At 37.6% G+C, this 8,396-nt stretch overlaps 1 pseudogene; it reads left to right on the top strand.

The window, feature by feature from the left end:
• Positions 1-6,867: 6,867 nt before the first annotated feature.
• Positions 6,868-7,681, top strand: LOC144256856 (tropomyosin alpha-4 chain pseudogene; annotated as a pseudogene).
• The last annotated feature ends 715 nt before the right edge of the window (positions 7,682-8,396 follow it).

The raw sequence follows: 8,396 nt of genomic DNA, 5'->3' as shown, positions 1-8,396 counted from the left end.
CTGATCCCATCACTTATCAAGTCTCTGTACATCCCTACATCTAGAACAGTCACCCTCCATGGCACCTGATACTGGATCAGACTCTTACCTAACACCCAATTTTGCATGAAAATATATAAACTGTTGACAGCATTGTGATGGAAAAGCAGCCCCCTGAAGTCTATAACCTAAGGGACTAGACAGGGAAAGGCATAAGTTACAGGGAAAGAAGTCACTACCCAGTACAAAAGCAGATCAATATCTGAGGTAACACCAGGGAAGCAAAGACAGTATATGTCAGGTATAATAGGCACAAGGAGGGAGGCTTCAAAAAACAGTGTGCATCCCAATACAAGAAATGAAGAGGAAGGAAAGTAAAGGAGAATGGAGCTCACTGGTAAAAGTATATGTGTGATTTCTTTGTGTGTGTGTGTGTGTGTGTGTGTGTGTGTCACAAAAAATTATGTGCAGTGTTCCTTGGAAAATTACTATTACAACATGACATAGTAAACTGTGTGAAGTTCCTTGGTTCCATTGTAATTTTAATATTTCCTTCAGCAGAAAAATTTCCATATGCATTGACCATGATAACTTCTAGTGTCTCTTAAGTATTGGTTCAGTCCAATTACTCCCTAAATGACTCAATATGCCCTGGTTGAAGAGGGCCACATCTGTATTTGCAGATCTTTGGGATGCTGAGGCAGGCTGATGTTATTTTCCCATGTAGCCAGGGAATATATAGACATCCTGTCTCCAAACTTGAAAAGGCTTGGAATGTGATGTAAGTGCTGTTGTTATTGCCAAGAACACACATGTCCTGTGTACAACTACCAGGACCACCAAACAATCAGAAAGTTTCAAACAACATCAATATTCACCTGCAATTAAACATAATTTAAAGGTTAATTTTGAAAACAAAATTTTATCCATAAACTCACACACACACACACACACACACACACACACACACCCCTCAAAAACTTTAATTGTGTATACATATCTATATGCATTTATACATTACAGATACAAATCCTATGTCAGGTATGACCTTTCTAAATATTTTTCCAATTCAATTGCTCATCTTCTTTCCTCTTAGCAGAGTCTTTTTTCCCAAAAAATCTAATTAAATATACCATAGAACTAAATAATGCAATAAATAATTTAGAATTGACAGATATTACACACACACACACACACACACACACACATATATATATATATATATAATATTTCATCCATCAATGAGCAAATATACTTTTTTCTCCACAGCAAGGCTCATTGTCTAAAATAGACCATATCTTACACAACAAAGGAAGTCCTAATAAATACAAAATAACAGATAATATTCTGCATTCTCTCAGATCACAATGGAATGAAATTAGATATCAATGATAAAGTAAAATATCAAACAAATTGACACTAAACAATACACGATTGATTGATGAATGGACAGTTGAAGAAATCAAGGATGAAATACAAAAAAAATTCTAAGAGGTAAATGGGAACACTTATACAACATATCAAAATCTCTAACACTACATCTCAAAGCCCTAGAAAAAGAACAAATCAACACCAAAATCAGTAAAGACAGGAAATAAATAAAATCAGAGCTGAAACCAATGAAATTCAAACAAAAGAAACAAGTGAAATGAATGACAAGACAAAAAGATGTTCTTTGAAAAATAAAATAGATAAACCTATGACCATGCTAATGAAGGGAAAACGAGAAAAAAGTCAGATTACTAAAACACAAGATGAAGAAGGAAATATCACTGCCACTGTCCCAGGTGCCTCTCCTGGTGTCCCAGTGACGAGTCTGCAGTGTCTGGTAAGCTCCTGGTCCTGGTTTCCTGAATGAGGTTCTCATGTGCCCAGGAGTCCATGTGTATCTGATTTAATTTAGTGAATGCAGGGGGAGTAATTTTTTACTAACACAAACCAGGTAATCAAGGTAAACATCAATCATGTGGTAAATCACATTGATAGTATATACCCTTCATAAACATCAAGGTATGCATAGCACACACCCATCATATAACCTTGATGTCTTGAAAAAGGCACTTTACTTCTGTGTCTTCCTCCTGAAAATACATTCCTTCTATCTGATTATGAGAAAAACATCAGGCAAATCCAAACTAAGATATATTCTATAAAAGATCTAATGAGTACTCTTCAAAACTGTCAAGGTCATTAAAAAGAGGAAAATCTGAGAAACTGTCATTTATAGCCAAGAGGAGTCTGAGAAGACATGCCTACTAAATGTTCTGTCATTTGCTGGATAAAATCTGTACCAGGAAAAAATGGCATTAAGGGAAAACTAAGGAATATGAATGATGTATGGACAGCATTTAATGATAATTTATTAATAGTGTAGTGCTAATTGTGACAATGTACCAGATGCTCATAATGAGGAAACCTGAATATGGATTATATGGGAACCTCTGCCATGTTCTCAATACTTGTGTAGATGTAAAACTGCATTAAAATAGAAAGTTGAATTTTAAAAGGAGGAAGTTTGGAAAATTTACAGTATGTGAATTGAAATTAACATACATTGCTAAACTATGGTAATAAAGACTGGTGTCAGCATTAAGAGACACACAGGATGATGGAATAAATACATCATCTAGAAATATACTCACATTAATATTATCAATTGATTTTCAGCAAACTTAATAAGGTAATTAATTCAATGAAGAAAGGGTTTTTTAACAAATGGAAATGGAAGAGTTGGATATCCACACACATAATACAAAAAATATTTTGTTTGTGTTTATAGAAAAGTAGATAAATACACTTTAGAGACATGTATAGAGAGAAATCAAATGTCATATTTAACTATTGAAAAATCAACGTTTATGAACGACCAATAAAAAAAAAAAAAAAAAAGAAAAATCAACGTGACATATGAGCATTCTTTTCACTATTTTTGAAACTTATCTGTATGTCTGAAAGTTTTGAAAACTAAATATTTGGGGGGAGAATATAATAATAGAGTAAAACAGAGAATAATAAAGGCTGCACTGCTGAGTGCAGTGGCACAGCCTGTATTTCCAGCAACTCAGGAGGCTGAGACGGGGATCACAGGGTGTAGGCCAGAGTCACAACTACAGAGATCTTCCTCAAAAAAAAAAAAAATTAAAAATAAATGGATTGTAAATGCTTCTCGGAGCTAAAGCACCTCAGTACCAAAACAAAACTGCTTTATAACACTTCTCCAAATGACTTGAAATAATTAAATTTGATTGCATTAAATATTCTAGCCACAGCAATGAATGGCTTTAAAATGAAAAAAAAAAAAAGGAAGTGGTAAATGCTGACAAATATGCAAGAGATTAGAGTAAGATAATGACAGAATAAAACTAAATTGAATTTAGCATCATGAAGGTCATTTGTAACTTACAGGAAAGTAGTCTCCATGGGCACTGAGGGTGGACATGAATTGTAAGTAGATGGGTGTAAATAAACAGTGAATAAATAAAAACAGCTTAGCAATAACCTCTTTGAGGAGATAAATACAAGAAATATTTCTATTCTAGCAGGACAAAACCAGGAGTAAAGGGATGCAAAAGTAAGGTTTGGGACTGTGGGGAGAGATGGCAGATTTTGCATTGGTTGGCTTCTATTTTTTAAATGGAGAATGAAGCAAAGGTCTTCACATTAAATTTAGTCTGGAGAAATCGAGAAGCCTGAAGAGTTGGAAAGTTAACTTTTTCGAAGATCATAGTAAGATTTCTGTGCTATTATGACAGTCCAGAATGAATTTGTAATAGAATATGGAATATTCATGGATGTACATAGATTATTGTAATTAGGTAACAGTGTATGTTTTGCATTTATCTGAAACTCTGTTCACGCAGAACACTGTATAGAAATCATTACAACAAATTTAATTACTCAAACATCTCAAATGTGTTTCAACTATTAGATTAGATACATTCATACAATGGAACACTACTCCTTTGCAAAGAGGAAGAAACAAAGTTCTGAAACATGCAGCAACATGGAATCTAAAATGTCTTATGTTAAGTGGAGGAAGGAAGACATGAAACAATGCAAAATGCAGAAATTCATCTATATGAAGTTCTAAAATATGCAAAATGATAACCTATAGAAAATAAACCAGTAATGACTTATGCCCAGGGATGATAATGGAGTAGGCTACAGGGGAATTCTTGGGCATTTCTTATAATTGATGAAATTGTTTTACCTTTTGATTGTGGTGATGCTTACATGGCTCTATGTGTTCATCAAGTCTCATAAAACTGTACACTAAAAGGAAAACTCTTATTATATGTAAGTTAAATATTTTTTGCAGTTATTTTCTCATTTCAAGAATATGTATTTTTATGTTTTTAACCCAACAAGAGTTTTAATACTAGTCCTAAATTCTTATTTTATTGGTTCTTCAATATTAAGATGCCATATCTTAATATTAAAAATGTAGAGTTTTGGACTTTAGATATTGCCTGAGGAAAATAAACAATTACATGAAATATGATAAAAGTGGTCTGGACAGTCTCTCAAAGTAGAAATTCCCACTGTCCTTCCAAGTGGATATTACAGGTGTATCAGGGATGCTGATCACTTGTAGTTCCAGGGGCAGCTGAGTAGACCTTGGGCCCCAGTGCTCCTAAACTAGCCATTTCAGCAGGAAGCAACTTCAACTATTGACTCACATTCTGACAAGGCAATGGAAAATTTATTTTTTTCCTCTAAACATAATGAACATGTAAAGGAAAGATACTGCTACACATGTGCTATGCATGCTGAAAGAAAGTCCCTACTTGTCATTGAGAGTGTGGCACAGTAACATACATGACAGAACCAACACTTCTCTATGGGTCTGTACAGTGATGGCAAAGTAACAGTGAAGAAGGTAAGAATCTTTTTTTGTGTGTGTGGTGCTGAGGATTGAATCCAGGGCCTTGTACATGTGAGGCAAGCACTCTACCAACTGAGCTATGTCCTTAGCCTAAGAATCACTTTCATTACAGGAGAAAAACTAGGGGAAAAATGCAATAGCATGATGAAGAGGGAAACGCTAGAATCAACTAAACACATCCTCTGTTTTTTATTTCCTATTCCCTCTACTAATTTTTTTTAACTGAGTAACAGTTTTCAAAATTATCTAAGACAAATTCTTTTAATTAATGGTGGACTATAGATATTTCTAAGTATTGAAGAAAATGGAGGTGATAAGTACAGTAACATGAGTGAAGAAATAATTCCAAGGAATACTTTACATCTTTACCAAATGAGTACCATGGGAGACATGTACCAAGGAATGAAATTACTCCAGGGCCTTGAGGAATTTCAGAAGATGTGCTCTATGTAAACTAAATTCCTTTTCTGGGATGGAAAAGTAGTGCCAGAAAGAAAGTTGTCATTGCATGGTTGCCCATTTCTCAGAGAGCTCTAGAGATCCTTCAAGTTGGGGATGAGGATGTGGGAAGTTATTAAGGAAAAAAGTATCTAAACTTGATCCTTGGAATCATGATAGGTAAACAGATATTTATCAAATTATTTCATATGTGCCCTGAATATACATTGCTATAAAAACTTTACAAGGAAAATATTTTAGAACAAACAGAAAACAACAGAAGGGTAGCCAGCCATTGCAGATAGGAAAAGACCATTTGAAATAAGGGATGATCATATATTTTCCAATATGGAAAATTTCAGTATGGGATTGGATCTAGACCTATTCTATTTTAGAAAGATGATAAGAAGATATAATTTTATAACTGCTGTGAGAAATCGTAGAAGACAAAAATATAGCCAAATACTGCAAATAGTTTCCTGATATTAAATCAGGGGACACTATCAATTTATTCATTCACCAAATATTAATAAACACAGAATACATGTTAGTTCCTATGATAGATTGGAAACTAGAACAATGAAAAAGAAACCTTGATTTTCCCATGAATTGGACTGAATAAGATAATAGACATTAAAGTTGAGGGGAAATGAGATAATTCACTAGGGTTGGAAGTTAAATACTACAATTTCTCTTTAAATTCTCACTTATAAATAATAAATATATAAAGTTATACTAATATTTAATGTACAAATTGGCATGAAATTCCTTTTTGAGCCCAAATGCAAGACCTCATATGTGCTGTATAGCTTCTTGAGATAACCTGATGAAACTGTGGGAGTTCAATAAGACAGGTGACCTTGCTCCAGTTTGAACTGTTGTAAGTTAAGCACACTAGTTAAGTATCTCCACAGATCACATTGTCTAGTTTTAATAAAACACACACCAAAAATGAGGAAGAAATCTTAAAAGATTTTTACAAAGTAGTCCACAAACGGCAGGCAATTGTCTTAATATAAGTATAACTAAATAGTTAGAAACTGATAGTGCCAAGATCTTGATTCTTCTTTATTTTTTATCAGACACTTATGAGTTAAAATCAATAATACTTCCATGAGGTCTAATATAGTCATGTTCATTAATAGTATTGATATTGCCTAAAGGGTGCTTTCTCCAAATAAGTCCCGAAAAGGGGCACTTTCCTGCAGCTGCGGCCAGCGGTGCCGACATCAGGCTCTCCCCCAGCGGTGCTGATGTCGGCGGATGGCCCCGGTGACCTCATCTCCTCGACTGCATCGGGGCCTGGGGGCTGGGAGAGGCGGGGGCGGCCCGGCGCAGGCAAAGGCTGCGGGGCCGGCGCGGCTGCTGTAGCTCTCTCAGGAGCCAAGCGGAGCCCAGCTGATCCCCCCGTGCGCCCCTGCGCCTCCGCGCCGTGGCTGGCCTCAACTCCCTGGAGGCGGTGAAACGCAAGATCCAGGCCCTGCCGCAGCAGGCGGATGAGGCGGAGGACCGTGCTCAGGGCCTGCAGCAGGAGCTGGACGGCGAGCGCGAGCGGCACGAAAAAGCCGAAGGTGATGTGGCAGCTCTCAACCGACGCATCCAGCTGGTGGAGGAGAAGCTGGACAGGGCCCAGGAACGGCTGGCCACCGCCCTGCAGAAGTTGGAGGAGGCAGAAAAGGCTGTGGATGAGAGCGAGAGGGGAATGAAGATGATAGAAAACCGCGCCATGAAGGACGAGGAGAAGATGGAGATTCAGGAGATGCAGCACAAAGAGGCCAAGCACATCGCCTAGGAGGCCGACCGCAATTTCGAGGAGGTGGCTCGGAAGCTGGTCATCCTGGAGGGAGAGCTGGAGAGGGCAGAGGAGTGTGCGGAGGTGTCTGAACTAAAATGTGGGGACCTGGAAGAAGAACTCAAGAATGTCACTAACAATCTGAAATCGCTCGAGGCTGCATCTGAAAAGGAGGATAAATATGAAGAAGAAATTAAACTTCTGTCTGACAAGCTGAAGGAGGCCGAGACCCGCGCTGAATTTGCAGAGAGAACAGTGGCCAAACTGGAAAAGACGATCGACGACCTGGAAGAAAAACTTGCCCAGGCCAAAGAAGAGAACATGGGCCTACATCAGACACTGGATCAGACACTAAATGAACTTAACTGTATATAACCAGAACCGGAAGAGTCTTGTTCCAACAGAAAACCTAGAGCTCCAAGTCTTTCTCTTCTTTTGTAAGAAGTTTCTTTTGTTATTGCATCTTCGCTTTGCTGGGATTTCAAGCAAATTATGATTATGTGACCAAATATTTTGTATCAAAGAAGCTTTGGGCACCAGTTAAATCTAATTCCTCACCCCCCCCCCCTTTTTTTTAAATTTCCAAATGGCACCAGCTTTCTCAGCTCTACTTTTATCCTTAAGTTGCATTTATTACTAAGGTAGGCAGGGCGTTTCATACTGAGCATACTCCCTTCAGATGGAGGGCTTTTGGTTCCTGGGAATATAGTCAACCCCACACTTTCAAGATAGGCTCCGATTAGTCATGGGTTAATTTAAGATGCTAACGGGTGTAACGGTTCTGGGTCACTGTTGGCCAAGTTACAGGAGGCTAGGGGCCATCACAATAAAATGGGTGGGGATTTCCCATCCAGAGCAAAAAAAAAAAAAAAAAAAAAAAGAGCCAGCGTGGGAAACCATGAACCATAGATAAACCTAGTCGTCCCACCCTTCTCCACACTCCACTGTGCAGAATACATATCCTTGGAGCAGTCAGCTTGACAGTGCTTGGGAAATAGTCACAATATTTACCCAGTATTGCTTGAATAATCCTTGATGCTATGTTCTACATTTTTCTTTCATTCTAAAGTTGTCCTCTGATGAGCAAGTGTCTTACTTATTCTAATAATGACCCAAGCTTGTCGCCTCTTGGGGCCATACCTGAGCAGGAATACTGTGCAGTACAGTCCTATTAGGGTCAGCCATATCAAAAAGACTGCTAGCCATCCATAAATTACACAGAAGAGTTGTTGTTTTTTTTTCTGTCAACAAACATGTTGGGCAGAAGGGGTATCTCTGGCAGCAAAGTAGATATAGAAAAGT

Source organism: Urocitellus parryii, chromosome 9 (genome assembly GCF_045843805.1).
Source record: "Urocitellus parryii isolate mUroPar1 chromosome 9, mUroPar1.hap1, whole genome shotgun sequence".
NCBI classification, from domain to species: Eukaryota; Metazoa; Chordata; class Mammalia; order Rodentia; family Sciuridae; genus Urocitellus; species Urocitellus parryii.
The sequence above is the reverse complement of the archived record's forward strand: the minus strand, read 5'-3'. Positions and strand labels throughout refer to the sequence as shown.